Below are 19,476 nucleotides of genomic sequence, written 5' to 3' on the forward strand. Positions count from 1 at the left end.
TGGTTATATGTGCACCTACATAATACCATGGTTTTTGCCTCTTGGCTTAGAAGCCTACAATATTTAATATCTCTCTAGCCCTTTACAGAAAAATGTTTACTGAACTCTGCAGAGAACAATGCCGCATGCTTTATGGAAAGGGACACTTAGGAATCTCCTTTGCTAATTTTTTTGTGTTGGATGTTTTTCCTGGCAACAATAAATTTCCTTTCTTGGCTTGTAATGAGTAGTCTCTGGTTGGTTGTCACCTGCAATGGAACAATACTTACGGAAACCTCAAAGTAGAAAAATCCTAGAAGAAAACCTAAGAAATACCATTCTTACTTTTTTCTTTCTTTTTTTTTTTTTTGAGATGGAGTCTCGCTCTGTCGCCCAGGCTGCAGTGAAGTCAGTGGCACTCTCGACTCACACTGCAAGCTCTGCCTCCCGAGTCCACTTCATTCTCCTGCCTCAGCCTCCCGAGTAGCTGGGACTACAGGTACCCACCACTACGCCTGACTAATTTTTTGTATTTTTAGTAGAGACGGAATTTCATCGTGTTAGCCAGGATGGTCTCCATCTCCAGATCTTGTGATCCACCCACCTCGGCCTCCCAAAGTGCTGGGATTACAGGCGTGAGCTACCGTGCCCAGCTGTCTCTAGAGACCATCCTGGCCAACATGGTGAAACCCCATCTCTACTAAAAATACAAAAATTAGATGGGGGTAGTGGCGCGTGCCTGTAATTCCGGCTACTTGGGAGGCTGAGATAGGAGAATTGCTTGAACCAGAGTCGGAGGCTGGGATCGCGCCACTGCACTCCAGCCACGACGGAGTGAGAGGGAGAAAGAGGGAGAGGGAGACAGGGGGGGGGGGGGAGAGGGGGAGAGAGAGAGAGAGAGAGAGAGAGAGAGAGAGACCCCAGAATCCTGGAGGACCTTGATTTAGGTCCTCATGTCGTAGGCGAGACACCGAAGAGAGGAGGGTAAAGTTGGTCTCACTCTGCGTTTCCATGAGAGCATATGCTGGAGCATGTGCTGGATAGAAGAAACTTGCCAGCGGTTCAAGCATTTTTAAAGTGGAAGAAACCCTCCATAGGACAGGTTCGAACCACTCACCTCCGAACTTGGAAGCAAGTCGCTCCGGCCTCACTTTGCAGAGCACGCGCCCATCCAACGCTAGGCGGAGCCACTGCCTTTTGTAGAACAATTGTGCAGGCTCCAAAGCCTTAGAAAACCGGAGAGGTGCATCTTGCCGGCTACGATTGAAACCCATGCATTGAATGATTCCGAAGCTAGGAGGGCAGCGGAATGGCCTTCGCCCCATCCTGCCCCTCGCCGGCGTCAGAGCCACCGTCCTGGGAAAAGCCCGGGTCCGCGACTTCCCAAAGGAAGCAGAACGCCCGTGGGCTCTAGTGATGGCTCTTCCCGTTCTTGGCTCCGCCTTCACCCGACTCTACGCTGCTTGGGCTCCACTAGCTCAACTCGGCTTTGGTCGGTGGGGCGGGAGAGAGAAAGGGTGAAAAGCAGAAACACGGAGAGGCGGGAGAGAAGCAGAGGAGGTGCGGATGAGGACAGAGAGACCACCCGAGAGAGGCCGGTGCAGGGAGGCCCAGGCTGGAGTGGAGGAGATGAGAATTATTTTCGTCCCGTATTAGGATTGGGAGGAAGGGAGGGAAAAGCAGAGCGGGCATGAAAGGGAGAAAAACGTGAACCACGTGAACCCCCTGTGGCTGGCTCGGAACAAAGCCACCTAATAATCGAAATGTATTGACGTCAAAACTGCTAGAGCAAGCACAGGCATTGCCGCTTGGCCTGTGGCTCGCCGTGATCGTATAGTGGTTAGTACTCTGCGTTGTGGCCGCAGCAACCTCGGTTCGAATCCGAGTCACGGCAAAGTTGTTCGTCCAGGCAGTCACTTGATCCCTTTTGCTCCCCGCAACCAAGCGCGTCAGGGTAAGGCAGAAATGTATTCTGCAACATTCTCTTCCAACAACTTTAGGGTGCCGTTTTAATTTCTAAATCTATGGCATATCAAATTCATCTCCTGACCACAGCAAGCTTAGCATCTACTAATGTCCGGATCCCCAGAAAACTTCTCTATAGTGTAAACACACTGGCAAGAGTTACTTCTCTGCTGTTCAACACCTAAGGGCCCTGTACCTCCCTCCATTTCTTCCCTACTCCTCTCTCACTGTGTCTCCTTCTCTGTCCTTCTCTCTCTCCTCGGGTACAGCTGAGAATCCCAGAGACACCTGAAACAGAAAAGTGGACAGGTGCAGTCTAATCTATGTCCAAGAACCCAGGTTCTGTGTTGAAAATCTATGTCAGCCCTTGCCTGACCTTGGGTAAGTATCTTAAATTTTATGTGCCTCAGCATTTTTCTATGGAAGGATGGGCCACTTCCCGAACTCTGCCTTACACTGCTGTCGTCAGACATGCCTGGATTTACTGACTATTCAATCAATAATGTAATCACTAGAATTATAAAAATCATTGTCATTGTTCTCTGCCTTATTTGTGAACAATCATTCTCCAGATTGTTTTCACTTTACCTTTGCTTCTTCTAGAACTTCATGTCGATGAAATCACAGTGCATCTACTCTGTTCTATGTGCTTCTTTCTCTCTGCATAATGTCTCTGGCTCTATCCATTGCTGAGTGCAGCACATGTTCATTCCTCTTTCATTGCTGAGTAGTATTCCATTGCAGGGAAATAGCACAGTTTGTTTGCCATTCCCGCCCCACCCCTACCCCTATAATGAGTGTTTGGGTATTGGCTATTCTGAATAAACCGGTATTGGCTATTCTGAATAAACCGGTATTGGCTGTTCTGAATAAACGTGCTTTGAACATTCTTCCCACAAGAGATATTGAGGGTGTCTGTTTTCATGTCTCTTGGGGGAAAACCTAGGTGCAGAATTGCAAATACCAAAGAGTGGGATATGTTCAAGTTCATAAAAACTGACAAAACTTGTCCCAAAGTAGTAGTGTCATTTTACATTTCCACCAATGAATGACATGTGAGAGTTGTGGTTGTTCTTCATCTTCTCCAAGATTGGGTATTTCCTCTCCTCATAAATTTAGCCATGCTACTGGGAGTTATAGTGGTGTCTCAATGTGGTTTTAATTTCCATTTTCCTGATAGCTAATAATATTGAGCACTCTTTTATGTGCTTTGTTGACCATGTGTGTACCTTTTATTCTAAAGTATCTGTTCAAGTCTTTTACCCATCTAGCACATTTGGTTTTTTTTTTTTTTAATTTCCAGTTAGGAAGATCTCACTATACATTATAGTTACAGGGTTTGGGGGTCAGATAGGTTTTGTGACTATTTTCTCCTCATCTGAGGCTGGCTTGTTTCTTCATTTTCTATGTAGCGTCTTCTGATGAGAAGATATGGCTAATGTTCATGAAATCGAATTTATCAAGTCTTTCCTTTTTACATGTTTTTTTCTGTGCCCTGTTTAATAAATCTCGTCTACCAACAAGTCACAAAGTATCCTCGAAATGCTTTATACCTTTAGCTTTTAAGTTTTGGTCTATAATGTGCCTCAAGTTACTTTTGAGTGTAGTGTGAGGAAGAAATAACCTTTTTGGTCTCCCTCTCCCCCCATATGAAAGTCCATTAATTGAAACTATTTCTTTTGCCTCATTGAACTGCTTTTATTGAAAACCTATGGCCAGTCATGGTGGCTCATGCCTGTAGTCCCAGCACTGTGAGAGGCTGAGGCTGGTAAGTCACTTGAGCCCAGGAGTTGGAGACCAGTCTGGGCAACATGGCAAAACCTCATGTCTACTAAAAGGTGCCTGTAGTATGAGCTACCTGGGAGGCTGAGGCAGGAGGATCCTTTCAGCCTGGGAAGCAGAGTGAGACCTTGTCTCAGAAAACGAAACAAAATTAACAAACAAACAAAAAACCTATGGACTATATAGCTGTGGGTCAATTTCAGGTCTCCCAAGTCAGTCTGTTGATGTACTTGTGTCTCCCAATGCCGCTTGCACACTGCCTTGTTTATAACAGCTTAGAGTGAGTCTGAAAGTCAGGTTGTGCAAGTCCTCTGGTTTTGTTCTTTTTCACACAGCACAATAACCTTTGAAATAGGTCATAATTCATGTAACCATCACATAGATCAAGATATGCTGTCACTTCATCCCTCTCATTTCAGTGTGGGACACATGTCCTCGCTCACCTATGCTGATTGCCCCCTTGGGGCCAAGGATCCTCTCTTCTACCCTCTGATGAGAATAAATCTCCAGTTGTCTGCAGGGAGGATGAACATGCAGAAAGTTCACAACACTCGGCACAAAGTCCAGATTTTAGTGGTGGGGTTGGTTGGAAGGAAACTCATGTTTCAGGCCTTTCAAAATCTTAGGGAAAGTTTTCTTTATTTCTAACTGTGAAATGTACAAAGCTTTGGGTCATTTAGAATTTCTTATTCTTCTAGAAAGATCACAGGAGGCCTAATGTTTGTGTCCCCCCAAAATGCCTTGGTTGAAACTCTAACCTTCCCCCACCCACCCCTGGAAAGTGTTAAAATTAGGAGGAGGGGCCTTTGGGAGGTAATTAGATCCAGAAGGTGGAGTCCTCCTGAGTGGGATTAGTGCCCCTATAAAAGGGACACTAGAGAGCTCTCTCAGCCTCTTTCAGCCACTTGCAGATGCAATGGGAAGATGGCATCTATAAGCAGGAAGAGGTTCCTTACCATAACCCTACCATGCTGGCACCTTAATCTTAGACTTCCAAACTCCAGAACTGTGAGGAATGTCTGTTGTGGATGAGCTACCCAGTTTATGGTACATTGTTATGGAAGCTCCAACTAAGACAGAGAAGGAGTCCCATGGAGGGTGTCTAATTTTTGATGCTGGTCCTTGAGTTCTTCGAGTGGGATGTTGCAAATTAGAAACTGAGGGAGAGCTGACCTTTCCTGCATATGAAAGAAGAGAGTGGAGTGGCAGGGATATAGAATGGGGAAGAATAAGCTGGTACCAGAAAACTGATTTCAGGGTCTGGCACTTGAACGTCTGATTTTGGAGAAAGAGAAGACACTGGTGGGTGTATCCAGAGAAGAAGACCTTCAGTGGAAACAGCAGATGTTTAAAAGCCATTCGATTACATCTTTCACTTGTTTGTGTGTAGACCCTCTTTTCCTATCTTTGTAAGTGTGGCACAGGTGAACTGGATGCATTTGTCCAATGTGTTTTTGGAATGCACGTGTAAATAAAAATGACTGTGTTATACTTCAAATACTCACCCCGGAACCTCATAGACTCCCCTTAGGCTCCGCCAAATGTGCATTGAAAGTACAACAGGCCAGTCCTGGGGATTAATTTTCATTGTGCTTTTCTAGGAAGAGGGAGGAGGAGGAAGAGTGGGACAGTCTCAACAACGGTTGCTCTACTCTTACCGAATACATGCTTCTCAACAGATCTGCCCTTACTTCAAATAAGAGCAGTTGGAACAAGAAAAGGTGTTCAGTTGTACCCTTGGAATCCATGGAAATCCTGGGTAGGGAAGCTCGAGTACCACCAACTGGAAAGAGGGGGATGCCTACTAGCTGATTCGGGGCCCACTGTGGTAGGCTTTGTCCACTTTGGCAAACTGGAGACAGGGACTCATCTCACCTTCGCCAGCCACTGGAGGACCGGGAGGACCTTCAGAGGAGGTTAGATCGACTTCATGGTGACTTTAGATCCTGAAACCTCACAGGATTTTTCTTCTCTTCCCTTCAATCTCTCTTCCACTAACCCAACGGGACAGGACTGGCCGCCTTTCTTTCTGGTCAGGAAAGGGTCCCTTGCGGACAGGACCGAAGTGAGCAGCTTGTTTCCGCTACGTGTCCTTTTGGGCCTTGGCTTCTTGGGAGCTTATGCTGACCGGAGACCTACCTCGGGGCGAGCGGACCAGCAGGAGCCGGAAAGGGTGGGAAGGGTGCGCACGGGGATGGAGGGTGAGCGCCAGGGGGTCTGGAACCACAGTCACACTCTCCTATCCCCCTCGCACCGCGCACCTGCCCCCTAGGATGCCGAACGAAGTGGGCCCTAAGGCTTCTCTGCAGGCCCAACCGACAGGCCTGAAGTTCCAGGAGGGGCAAGAGGATCCTCCTTGAGCGAACCCAGCCTTCGACCTGGCTGGCCCTGGTCAACAGGCTCGGAAGAGGCCGCTTTGGAGGATAGAACGGAAGGAAAGACCTAAAGGTGGAAACTCAGAGATGTTAAAAGCCTCAAATCCTAAGGTCAACTGTGCTGGGGAGGGAGGGGCTCTCCAGCTGGATCGACCCCTGAGCCTTCATCTGGAAAGTCCTCTGCACAAGCTCAGAGCAGGACTAGGTGCACCAATACTCAACAAGGGGCAACTTCGCCCTCACACACCTTCCCCATCCCCGCTGAGACACTAGGCCACGAGTGGGGGAAGCGGGGAGGGAGAATGTTAACCCCTGGCATCCATCTAGTTAGCGGAGGCAACGGATGCTGCTAAACACCTTACAATCCACCGGAGGCCCTCCCCCACCCCGAAATAGCTATTCTGCGAAGGTGGAGAAACTCACCTGTAGATCGATGCCCACGCACTTGGCCGACGGGAAATCACGAATTGGTTACCAGTTCGATCTTGGCTCTGAGGAAAAATCTCAAGCGTCAGTTTGTACCACCAACTGGAAAGACGGGGATGCCTACTAGACTGGACGCCTACGGAAAGCAGCCCGTCTCGGTTTCCGCATCCGTCTGAGTCCTTTATTATGTCGGGGATGCCAAGGTCTGAGTCCTTTATGATGTTCGGGGTGCCCCGGTCTCACCCCAGGAGCCTCCTCCCTCCTGCCTGCTCCTGGCTACCCAGTGCGAGGCGCTGGCCCTGGCGACCCGCTACGGTCTCTCCATGCGCTGCCGCTTCGCAAAGGCACATCTGTAGGTCAGTGGTCAGGTTCTGCCCGGACTCTGCAACTCGCTCCGGGACTCGGGACTCGTGGCTTTGGTGAGGCTTGCGGAGTGCCGGGTGTGTCGCCTGCGTGCTCCTCTTTTGGAGAAAGGAGGGAGGAAACGGCCTTATGAGAGGACTCCAGGAGCGACCAGCGACCCCAAGTCCCAAGTCTTCCCAGCGCACAGGGAAACTGTCACTTCAGTGGCGAGAAGGTTGAAAACGCCCCATCCTGTGCCTCCCAGGTGGTCTAGTGGCTAGAATAGCGCTTTCACCGGCGCAGTCCCGGGTTCGATTACCAGTCAGGAAATCGTTTTGCACTGACCGCCATCCCGCAGAAACCTTCCTTTACGCCGCTGTAAGCGGGCCTTCTCCAAGGGCCGGAGACAGAATAGTCTCCGCAGTGAGGTGCAAACCCCGGCGAAGGAGGGCAAGTCCTGGTGTGGGTCACCTCTCATGACGCAGCGCTCTTATTTACCTCCGTGTCTGTCATCCGCACAAGCGGCTTTACAGAGCGACTGAGCGTCTCCCTCGGGTGTACACCGCCGTGCAGGGATGCCAGCCCTCCTGGAGCTGCACCCAAGAAGCCCACCGTCTTTGCCGCCTCCGCCATCCCGGAGGCGCAGATGGGGCTGAGCTGCGAATAACTAAGAGAGAGGCCGAGGCAAGTCGTGGCGTTTGTCCGTGCCACAAGTTGTCAGCTGACACGAGACGGTCAGTGGAGCCTCCTCACCTCCGTTCGCAGGTAACGTGCTTCTTAGGCCTTCAGAAGAAGCAACTGGAGGAGATGCCTGCGAGTTTGGAAGTCGGGTGAGCGGCGGGTGAGGTCCTCCAGGACCGCCCGTTTGTACACTGAGCGGTAAAGGCAGGCGATATTTGCTGAGCCAACAAAGACGGCAGGTGGAGTAGGCACAAATGGAAAACTGTGGCCGGTGCCCTAAGCAGAAGGCAGGTGTGAAAATCAGCACTAGGACGTTAAAGCGATGGTACCACAGTCAAATCCCACAGTGTCTACACTCTACCAAGCACTTGCGCACGCTCCCCCTTTTCCATTCAGTACTCCCAAGAGGGGTTTGGAAAAACCCCGCGTCCACTGTAAGCTCGGGGGAGAGCGGGAGCCAGGGAGGTGAAGTGCACAGACTCGGCAGAGGCGGCGGGCAGAACCGCGGGGGTGAGAGGGCGCGGTGGCTGCGGGGCGGGAGCCGCTGCTGAAAGAAAGGTTGTCCGGAGGAGGGTGACTGTCGGTGGAATCTTTGGCGGAGAGTGGTTTGGAAGGATGGCGACTGGCGAGCAGAGGGGAAGGTGGTGACCCTGAGCGTTCGGCCAAGGGAGAGGAGGCTGTACTGTTTCTCCTCTTCCCTTACCTGGCGGAGGACAGACCGTGGTCAGGAAGGGGGTTCTCCCTGGACTAGGCTAGTCCACCGCACTTCGGCTGCGCTGACCCCTGCGATTTCCCCACACGCTGGGCTCTCGTCTGCGGTGCTGTTCGCGCTACCCTGCGGCTGGGCGCGCGCACTCACTCTCCGGATAGGCCTTGGCTCACAGAAGACGCGGATATCGCCGCCACAGACCCTTCCCGCTCTTCTAGGGATCTTGGGTGCGCTTCCTTGGTTTTCTCACTGAAGTTCTCCAACAGACAGATGTGAGCTCTCGGTCTAAACACGCTGAATTTGGCTATTGGCAAAAAAGCCCTGACCCAGAGCTTGGGTCTCCTCCCGGCCTGCACACGACTCTTTGACTCCCGCCTCCAAGCGTGGCTCTTGGCTCGCTGGTGGGCAGCGTCCACCAAGCGTGGAACCGCGGCAGCTGTAGCCCCCGCAGGCTGGCGGGCCGACACTAGCAGGAGAAATGACACAAGGGGTCCGTGGTGGGAAAGCATGGGAGACGTCGCTTTCCCACCGGGCGAGAAGGTCTCCCTACAGTCTTTGGAGACAAGATGGATAGAGGCACCCCTTCTAGGAAAAAGGCGGCTGCTCCTGAGGCCTGGCTCCGCACGGAGGCTCCTGGGTCCCGCGCTCCCTCTTCCTACCCGCTGTAGCCAGAGCTGCTTCACACATCTCAGCTGGCTTCCTCTTCCGCCTCTGCCTCCTCTTCCTCCCCAGCCGTCCTTGGAACAGCAACGCCCCCAGCCGGTGGGAAAGACCTAGCCTCCTCTCCAGCACTTGGAGAGGGAGTTGGATGCACGTCTCTTAACACCAGGAGGACAGAGACCCTGAGGCGGGAGGGGACCCCTTCCCTTGCTGCTTCTCTTGACACAGCCGGTCCAAGGGGCTGGCTCAGGGCCCAGGACTCCTCGCTCCTCCTGGAGGGCCTGGGTCGCGTGGCCCAGGAGCTGGCCACATGGGCATCTCCCGCACTGCTCCTCAGGGAACGGGAGGCATTATCCTGCAGGGCCCACTCTTACCCATGAAAGACGCTCAGGAAATGCTCCCGCGGAAGCTGGAGCTGTATGCGCTTGACCACTTCGGGGTGAAGCTTCCGTCTGCCCATCCTTCCTTCGGAGGATCTTGGGGGAGAGGAGAAATGCTCCAGGACGATGCCCTTTGCAGCGTCTTAGCCGAGACCAGAGGAAAGGAGGGTGCGTCTTCCTAGAAGAAGGTGGCCCGAGGCCTGCCGTGGCAGGGAGGCTCGCGGAGCAGGAGCGCCCTCTCTCCACCCGAGCTATCCGGTGGCTTCCTGCATCCCTCTTGTTCTCTCTCCTACTCCGGCTCTTCTATCCTGGTGTTCCTTGAATGCCTATATTCCTTTTGTGCCACGGAACTTCTGACGCCCGCTACAAGTTACTCATTTCCTTGGTTGTTCTGAACTTTAAATAAGGTAAGGTATGTTACCTTATGCATTTTTCATTGTTAAAAATAGACAATACTGATGATTCAGATGATGTTACTGATGAAAATAATAACAGAAGACAATTATTGAGCATTTATGGCACTTTTACATACATGAGGTATTGAATATTTTATACTAAAGGAATTTGAGGAAATATTTATGCTAAAGGAATTTGAGAAAACAACAGAAGCAGGAAGGTGACTGTCACCCTCCCCCTGCCCTTATTCCCTGAAGCCGATCATAACACTCTCATGTGAGAGGTGCCCTCTCTGTACCCACAGGAAAGGTGCATTCTGGAGTGTGAAGACACAGGGACATAGAGAAGAGCCTGAACACAGAGGCCTGGCTACATTTTCCCCAGTTTCTTACTGTTAGGTCATACTTTTTTTGTCTTATCATACTTCTCCATGAGTATCCACTCTTCATAAAACATACTGTTAAAAAACAACAACAACTGAGATTTAGCTGTTTCCACGGGTCTTCATTTCCTTTGAAGGCACTCCTGTCATGTAAAACTTACATTAAATAAATACATATGCTCTTCTCTTGTTAGTCTGTCATATATATTATATTTATAAAAGTATATATACTTATATGTAATTTATATAGATAATATGTAAGTATATATATACTTTTATAAAATTGAGCTTAGACTCTATTTTACAAATATTCCACTTAATAGTGCATGAATTTAACCGAAGACACAGAGACAGAAACAGAAATCAAGGAATTCCTGAACTCTCAATCACCGATAGACACTTTTCTAAGGCTAAACGTACACTAAATTAAGTAGAAGACATTAAGATTTGGAGGTTTTTTTTCTCTTTTCATATACTATATATTTTATTAGTTTGTACTAACATATTCTCATATTACAAAGGCAATTTAGTGGAAGAATCTTCTGATATTTGAATCATCTGAAATAACACAAACAGAACTATACATTCAAAATAATTCTCATTTAGATAACAAAAAAAGACAAGTTAAACCACAAAAAAACTTTTCCTTTCTCACAGGTGGACATTGAAGTGAACCTAATTTGGTTTTCCTTTTAAAAGCCCCCATAAACAAAAGTAGTTTAAAGCCTATTTAAAATGAATAAAAGATTGGTTTACTAAACTACTGGTCTTCAGCACCGTTTTCCCTTTTCTGTTGTTTGGATGTAGGTTCTTGTTTGTTTCTTCTCTGGCTCTTTTCATAGGTCCAGTTGCACCATTTTCATCATGTTCATCATTAGCAAATTTCATTTTCTTGCCCTGAAACTGAACTTTTTCTTTACCAGACCCAGGATAGGCAGCTTTATTACCCTTTCCTTTTCCTTTAAATCTGCAACCTTTTGACTTCCATATATTTAGGGATTCTTGTTGGTTACTGTTATTTTCTTCAGTGCTTCTTTTTCCATCTTTCCTTCTAGTACTTCCCAAGTCACTTCTTTATTCCATAATTGTAGGTTACCATTATTTGCATCTTTGGCTTTACCCAATGCTTCCTTGGCTTTTTCTTTAAATAGAATTATTCCCTCTTTGGTCCTCTGATGAAGTCTATCCATTTTATTTCACCATGATTTGAGAAAAGGATGTGTAAATCTTCTCTACAGGTCTGATCATCTAAATCACCTGAAAACTTCAGCAAGCATCCAATCTTTTTTTCTAGAGATTTCATTTCAGCATCTTCTTCTAACTTTTGATTTGCTTCTTGCTCTCGTTTAGCTCTTAATTTAGCTTCCACTTTATTTTGTTATCTTACTTCATTTATTTATTTATTTATTTAGGCAAAGTAATTATCCTTGAAAAGTATTAGCAGGCCTGTGTCTTTGTACTTCTGGCCAGGGCCCTCTACAAACGTCTTAGTAGATTCAATGCTATCAAACACAACAAAAATTGATCCCTTAAATGTTTTATGTAATGTTCTTCTCATCTGAATATTTAGTACTTGACCTTTATCTTCTAACCATTCTTTTGTGTCATTGAGAGTTGCATCAGTTTGGAAGCCTTTAATATAAACAGATCTGTTTCTTCACATCATTTTTGTACTCATCAGTCACTTCAGGTAGGGGTTTGCTTGGAGACCTTCTGATTTTAGTTTTATATTCACTAATTTCCATGAGTTCTGCCTCGGATTTGCTCAGTGTTTCCACAATTACATTAAAGTCTGTTGTTAGTTCAACCTGTTGAATTTTATCATTATCTCCAAAGATACCCAGCCTTCGTCCAGTTTTATCTGTTCCCTTAAAAGCTTGTCCCGTGGCAAATTGAAGTCTCCAAAATAATATTCAATTTGATGACAGATTTTGGCCTCCAGGGCAGCCATCTTTTCATTATCACCATTTTCAGCCATTGTGGCTGTCTTTAAAGTTCCAGTCCCACAGAGCCATGCCACAGGCTCACAAACAGCAACAGCAACGACTCCTGCAGTGGTTTTCTTATTACTTTTTACAATTAAGTTGATTAAGGTGTGAGTTGACTATGGTACAACGCATCCGTTTCAAGTTTGATGACGTGTCTATTACTCTAAAAGGTCTTTTTATGCGCTTTGCAGTCAGTCCCACCCTCCCCCTGACCCCAGCAATCAATGATGTAGTTTCTGTCACTATATGTTAGTTTTACCTGTTCTAGAAATTCAGCTTGATGGCGCCACACAGGATGCCCTCTTTTCATCACTCAGCATGAGGTTTTTGAGATTATCCACACTATCTCATGTGTTGTAATGTGTCCCATTTTATTGCTGGATAGTTCCAGTAATTCGAGTAGATCTCAGCGCATTCTGCTGACAGGTGAGACTGCGGTTCTGACCTGCGGGCCTCTGTGAATATGCGCAAGGGCACCTGGGCTCAGAGCCATTCCCATCCACAAAGTAAGCGTGTTATGTCTACAACCCAAGACGGACACAGAGCCCCAAAGACCCTGCTTTCATCCCAAAGAACAGCACCCGACTGCGTAGAGTTTCTACCTGGCTCTGTGAGGTGAGAACACATTCCCGGCCAGCACAGAAATCCCACAAACTCCTGTGGGTGCTGCAGTTAGAAGCAGAGGCTGTGTTAACGGTAACTCTAGAGGCTGTGGAAAAACACGAAGATTTTCACAGAGCGTGAGAACCCAGGAGACTGGAGACCATGGACCAATCTCTGCTAAAAGCAGCCCCAGGCCGGGCGCGGTGGCTCAAGCCTGTAATCCCAGCACTTTGGGAGGCCGAGACGGGCGGATCACGAGGTCAGGAGATCGAGACCATCCTGGCTAACACGGTGAAACCCCGTCTCTACTAAAAAATACAAAAAATTAGCCGGGCGAGGTGGCAGGCGCCTGTAGTCCCAGCTACTCGGGAGGCTGAGGCAGGAGAATGGCGTAAACCCGGGAGGCAGAGCTTGCAGTGAGCTGAGATCCGGCCACTGCACTCCAGCCTGGGCGACAGAGCGAGACTCCGTCTCAACTATCGAGTAATCGATGAAAAAAAAAAAGCGGCCCCACGTAGAAAGGAAAGAGTTCTGGGGCCCTCGCGCTAGTTAACTTGTGTTAAACAATCTCACTACGGCTGACCCTTAGAATTTCTCTGGCGGCAAGGACAGCAACGTGTTACTTTCTGTTTCATAGCCTCCTAACTACAAGGAAAACACTTGGGATACCATCCAGGATATAACGCGGTAGAAACTAACAATAACCACTGCATGCAGTCTATCCTTCCGCACTGAAAACAAACAAACAACAACAACAAAAAAAATATATATATAATCATAAGTATTCTTTCCAAGGGGCTCAGGAAAGAAAGAAAAACAAGAGTCTACATGGATGGAATTAGCAAACAGAGAGTGGGGATTGTAACCATGGCCCGACTTATTTTCTCTAATTCCCTGAAGTTGATTCCACACCTGGTTACACCTTAAGGCATTTAGCAATATTCTCAATATCTAGACCAACAAAATTCTGAAGTGAGAGGGACTCCCAAGACAGTAGCAGTGGGAACAGAGCAGAGTTCAGAGAGCAAAGAGCAGATGGGAATGGAAGGACCTGGCAGGGTGGCAGCCCATGAGACACAGAGGTAAGACCAGACAGAGGTGACAGCAGCTGCTGGAGAGAACAAATAGGGAAGAGAACAGCAGTGGGAGAATGAGCTGTCATCATAGGCAGAAATAAGGAGCGAGTGCAGCTAAAAGCCATAGATGTGATTACCTTCGTAGCCTAAGCTTGCAGGCCAGGGAATCTGCATGCCAGTCTCCACTTGCTGAACGGCAGTTTTCTTTTGATCATCTTTGGTTTTAGGACACTTGAGGCATGAATGTGGCCAATGACTTGATACCCACGTGTGTTGTCAGCTGAGTCTTCAAGATCCTCACCTTCCAGCTGGGGAGGGTTCTTCATTCCGAGGGAAGGCTCTAAACCCAACTCTGAAAATGAAACCACACCCAACAGGGTTCACTGTTATCCATGATCTTATTGTGACTTTCTCTTCCACCCAAGAGGATCATCAGAGAAGGAAAGTGGCCTTGAACAAGAAAGTCCGAGGGGTAAAGGGAAGTCAAGGAAGACATTTTGGTATTTTCTGTATTGTTGATTTTTCATGCATCACCCAGTAATGACAAGATTGCCAGGAGGAAAAGGTGATCCCAATTGACAAACATATTCAAGAAATTTAGGATTAATAAACACAAGTAGCTTCCAGGTAGACAAGGCAAAGGCAAGGAAGTCACACTGGATACAGGCTGTGTTTTGGGAGGGAGGAGATTCTAAAAATCAAGCAAAATCAACATTAAATGAACATATGAGAGAAAAGAATTGGAAAGACTAAACATGGGATATTGATGAAATGATCATACAGATATGTATACAGCATATATACACATTTTATTAAAAATACATGCCAAATATGCATAATGTACATGACAAATGACACAAATGCATATATTTATATATAAAAATCTATTGGAAGAAAGTATTACATAGGGATGTGGAGGATGTTGAATTAACATTATAATCACTAACACTATAATCTGGTCCATTGAAACTGGAAAAAAATTCAAAAATATAAGATGAATGAGAGAGAGAAGACATGGTGAGAAACAAATGCCCTATTAGACAGCAGGGAGAAGTCACCACATAAAGGAGAACGAAACAAAAGGCATTCACTCTGTCCTCTTGCCTGGAGCCTGGTTAGTGCTCTGGACTCCTGGGGAAGCCAGCAGGTGAGAGTGTTGGAGCCAGCAGGGTGAGTCCTGACTGGGAATCCATGGAGAAGCAAAAGAGAAATCAGTTTAAATACTCAAAGTTATCAGGGCACGTGTCAGGGACTACGCATCCCCCGACACTCAATGAGCATCTTTCATGTGTCCTCTCCATGGACCCAGATGTTGCTCATTACCTCACGTGACCCTCCTTCCTCCTGAGGACTTGGGTCTCCTTATTCCTCAGCTGAGGGCATCGCCTGACAGATGAACAGCAGGCAGCCCCAGGGGCTCCAGGAGGAGATGTTGAGTGGGATGGAGAGTAGGATGAACACGACCCAGGGTTTTAAGGAAATCTGAGCAGAAGTGGATCCCTGGGAGAAGGAAATTGAGGACATGGCCGTGGACATGAGTGATGACGAACTAAATGGAGTTTCATAAAAGAGACAGATTTGTACACTTTCCAAGAGAAAGTTGCTGTTTTATTCTTTTATTTCAAAACAAGGGGGGAAAAACAGAGCAAGAAACTGAGTATATCAGGAGACTGACTTGTGGGCCCAGGATTTGCACTTTTGCTGAATGTGCCTAATAGGTTGCTACTGAAAGTGCTCGATAGGGGAAAATTGACTTTAAAAGGGACGCTGACGGAGAGGAAGAAAACTGGCAAAAGAGACTTTCTAAGAAAACACAGGAAGGGGGTCCCTAGAAAGTAGAGATCCTAACAGTTACTCCTCCTCAGTTGAAACAACGAATGTCAAGTCATTTCCTAAGTGCTAACTTACCAGAAAGATAACAGAATTAGATAACAGCTATTCATAGATTTATTGAGCAATTTTAACTGAATTAGCCCTTTGGAAATTATCATAATTAATGTTATCAACAATGATTGAATGTAGATATTATTTTTCAAGTCTTTCAGATGACAGAACTGAGATGTAAATGCCAACACCACAAATGACTTGGCTGAGATGAATAATGAGTAAGGGTTAAACCCAGGACCTGAGAGCAGATTTGATCCTAAACCCCAGGCTCTTGCTCACTCACTGGGCTGCAACATTGTGGATTTCTACTTGACTCTGAGGGAGCATGAAGAGACCCCATTGCCTCCTCCCCTCACAGCACCATGATCACCAACACCCGGATTACAGCTTCCTGGTCCCCTTTCCTTCCCTACCTTGGAAGGGCCATTGCTTCCCAGGACCAGCGTTGGCTGTGAAGCTGCAGGTGGTGGAGGAAACGCCCCACCTGGCTAAGCCATAGCCACAGTCAAACCCTCGATCCAGCTGCAGTCGCAGACAGTTGGGCACCAGGGTTCTCGGCTCCAGCTGTGCCTGTGAAGCCTGCACTTCTGACAGGTGGTGGCTCAAGTCTCCACTCCAAGGCCTATAAGGACAGGCTGCCTGGGTGGGAGCTGAAAGGAGAAGGGGTTTCAGTAGGAACGCTCTCAGTTTTCCCTTTGTTAATCATGCCCAGAACACCCATCTCTGGCATTTCCGCCTCTGAGGTAAAAGCCACCCAGTGGCCCAGGCCACAAAGACAGACATCATGTAAATGGGTGATGTCACTTCCTGTCTGTGCCTGGGGATGCTGAGATGGAAGGTACCCAGACTGGATGTCACTGAAGTGAAAATCCCCCACTTCAGCCTAGAGGGCTTTGGATTGGCTAACAAGGCCAAGCCAATTATTCTGTTATTATTAATCTCCATCCTGCAGCCTAGAAAGAATGTTCTGGAGAGCCTTCAGAGTATAGAAAATGCTGTTTTTCTCAACACACAGGAGTATAAGAACGAGGAGGACTCAGAGCCTCCAGGCTTTGGAAAGGAACCATAGAAAGGGATTTTGGGACGCTGTAGACCAGCAGTCTCCAAACCTTTTTGCCCCAGGGACTGGTTTCGTGGAAGACAATGTTTTCTTGGATCAAGGGTGGGGGACCTGAAAAGAGGGAAGGATCATTTCGGAATGAAACTGTTCCACCTCAGATCATCAGACATTAATTAGATTCTCATAAGGAGCGCACAACCTAGATCCCTTTCATGCACAGTTCACAAGCTTTGTGCTTCTATGAGAATCTAATGCCACCGCTGATCTGACAGGAGGCGGGGCTCAGGCTGGAATGCTCGCTTGCCGGCTGCTTATATCCTGCTGTGCGGCCTGGTGCCTAACAGGCCCAGGACAGGTAGCTGACCACAGCCCCAGGGGCTTGGGGCCCCCTGCAATAGACCAAATACTACATGAGTTGAACATTTTAGGGTTCTAGAACATTTTGAATTTCCGTTGCCTATAATGGTTTTGCCACCTACCCACACATACACATCTTGTTGCCATATAGTGGGTGTCCGCAGCCATAAGCAATGTTGTAGAGGGACCAGTCCCCTCACAGACACTTAGGGGCCACAGGTATTACCGATCAGCGTGTGTGGTTCTGTAGGGAGATAACACCGAGCACAGTCCTCATCTTACCCACTCCTCCAGTGGGGTCCGGGCAGCACCCCTCATAAAAATGATCGCTATTTCCACAGGAAGAGGAGATCACACTCTCAGAAAGTGGACTAAGGAAAGACTTCCGGTGGCCTCACGCCAGTCCAGATCTGCCTCAGAAGAAGGACGGGGCCTGCAGGGCTTGATCCACGTTGCTGCAGGGCTCCTCTCTCTCCTCCCCTCTGCACATCCTCATTCTCATCAAGATTTCTCTAAGTTTTATTAAAAATGCCTTCCGTGTACCTGTTCTCTTTCATCTTCCTGAGAGCACAGACTCATCACTGATGCCTGGCTTCATACACACCCCCAACTGCTATCTCTGATTCTGCCATCTCCACACTAGCAATTATCTCTGCAATTTTATTGCCAAGAAGTCCTGTTCTTTCCACATTCCTACTCTGCTTCTAAAAACTCTCTCTCCGCTGCCCACTGCATGACTCTCCCCACTCACCCTGCCTTTGTGCTCCTTCTAACTTCTGCCCCATGTTCCTATCCAGCATCACCTCCCATCCCTCCCTCATACAGACTCTTCCCTGGAGTCAGGCTGGCCCCTCCCTGGCGCAGCCCTGCATGGAGTGCTTTCCAGCTTCTGGGTCTTTGTCCCTGAGCCCTTCGCTCCACCTCATGTGGCCTCCTTAGTTGCTCAGGGCACAGTTTACTGATCATTAACCATCACTTAGGACACTCAATGCGACTTCATGGTAGTTCATATTGGGCAGATGGGGAAACATCTCAAAAGGACAAATCTGGTTGGGGAAGGCTGGTCAAACCCAGGCTTCCCATTCTTGTCCTCTGCATGTGTGATTTAGAATCAATGTCTAAAAATATTTTTAATTCTAAACACTTAATTTTGTTAGGTCCTTTTATCTCTCTTTCTCAGAATACTAAGTCTTCTTAAGCTTATACTTTTAATATTCTTTGCATTTTCAGAAGAAAACAAAAAACATCTCAAACTTCTGAAACACTGTACATAGTATTAGCTGAGCAGGTGGGGAAAAGTCCTAATAAGTGATCAAGTTATGATTTAGATTGTATTCTCGCTGATTCTACTGTGACTTTCCCTGAAGCAAGAGGATGGGTGGAGCACATCAATTCTGGCACCACGACTGGGATCACAGCTGTGCACAGTACAGACTCTTCACAGGTTATCATCGGAACCCACACACAGATGCCTCCTGGTGTAATTGAGACAGTGCATTCATGCATCTTAGCCTGTCTGCATGGATGAATGTGGCCTCTCCTGGCCTATGTTTCATGATGCCCTGGCAGAGCCGGCCCATATCACAGGCGTCTACTTCTGAGACATGTGTCTGAGCATTTCCCTTCCTCATCCTGGCAGCCTGGTCCTGACTGGGGTGTTCCTGAGACAAAGTCCAGTAACTTTACAAGGGCTCCAACACTGCCATGTTGAGAGCAGAAACCCAAGTGATACAAGGTAGGAACAGACCAGCACCTTTCACCCCTTGAGAAATTTTCCAGTAAGCACCCTCTGGAGTTGTAGGTCCCCCTGGGGGGACTGGAGGAACCACTGGTTCTGCTCACAAAGTGCACCAAGGTGTTTATCACTGGGTTACATGTGTCAGGGAATATAGGAGTTCTTTGTACCAGACCAGCAAATTTTCTGTTTCAGCTTGAAATCATTTCCAACAAATTTGCTACAAAGGGAAAAATCTTGAGCACCCATCCTAGCCAGTCTCTGAGAGATCCCACTGCAGAGAAATGAGAGCAACCGCACCATGGAGTCAGGCAGACATGGGGCCCATGTTCTCACTGTGACTGGTTGGGGCATCCTGGGCAAGCAAAGGGACCTTGCTGAGCCTCAGCATCCTCAGCTCTAACATGGAGATGCCACTGCCCACTAGGAGTGCCCCTTGAGCACTGTATGGATTATAGCAAGGAAAGAGCTTGCTTGGCCAAGGGCAACCTGTACAACAGGTGGAAGGGCGATGTGTATTTTACTTCATTTTATGAATTGCTGTGATCCTACAAAAGCCTTTACTTCTTTGAAACTGAAGGAGAAATGAAACACAGGAAAGAGGATGGTTCCAGCAGGAAAGGTGCTTACTGACCAAAATAGAATGGAAGACAAAAGTTTCAGTCACTACTCTCATTACAACATATTCAGATG

At 47.7% G+C, this 19,476-nt stretch overlaps 2 long non-coding RNA genes, 2 other non-coding genes and 1 pseudogene across 5 annotated transcripts; 3 read left to right on the forward strand and 2 right to left on the reverse strand.

Annotated features, from left to right (window-relative positions):
- The first annotated feature begins 1,801 nt into the window (after positions 1-1,801).
- On the forward strand, positions 1,802-1,873 carry TRNAH-GUG. Its single transcript has one exon. It is a non-coding gene; the product is annotated as a tRNA-His (tRNA).
- Positions 1,849-3,748, forward strand: LOC116270977. The gene is made up of 3 exons (XR_004179258.1): positions 1,849-1,933; positions 2,214-2,325; positions 3,357-3,748. It is a non-coding gene; the product is annotated as an uncharacterized LOC116270977 (long non-coding RNA).
- On the reverse strand, positions 1,908-9,395 carry LOC110740760. Its single transcript, XR_002515863.2, has 3 exons — positions 6,525-9,395; positions 4,170-5,861; positions 1,908-2,232 (listed from the first exon to the last, which is right to left on the reverse strand). It is a non-coding gene; the product is annotated as an uncharacterized LOC110740760 (long non-coding RNA).
- Positions 8,246-8,403, forward strand: LOC116271847. The gene has a single exon (XR_004180603.1). It is a non-coding gene; the product is annotated as a U1 spliceosomal RNA (small nuclear RNA).
- Positions 9,396-10,837: 1,442 nt separating the features above from the next.
- LOC101012305 lies at positions 10,838-12,239 on the reverse strand (annotated as a pseudogene). Its single transcript, XR_004178816.1, has one exon. The product of XR_004178816.1 is annotated as a lupus La protein-like (transcript).
- Between the last annotated feature and the right edge of the window lie 7,237 nt (positions 12,240-19,476).

The sequence above is a fragment of the Papio anubis genome, chromosome 1 (genome assembly GCF_008728515.1).
Source record: "Papio anubis isolate 15944 chromosome 1, Panubis1.0, whole genome shotgun sequence".
Taxonomy (NCBI): Eukaryota; Metazoa; Chordata; class Mammalia; order Primates; family Cercopithecidae; genus Papio; species Papio anubis.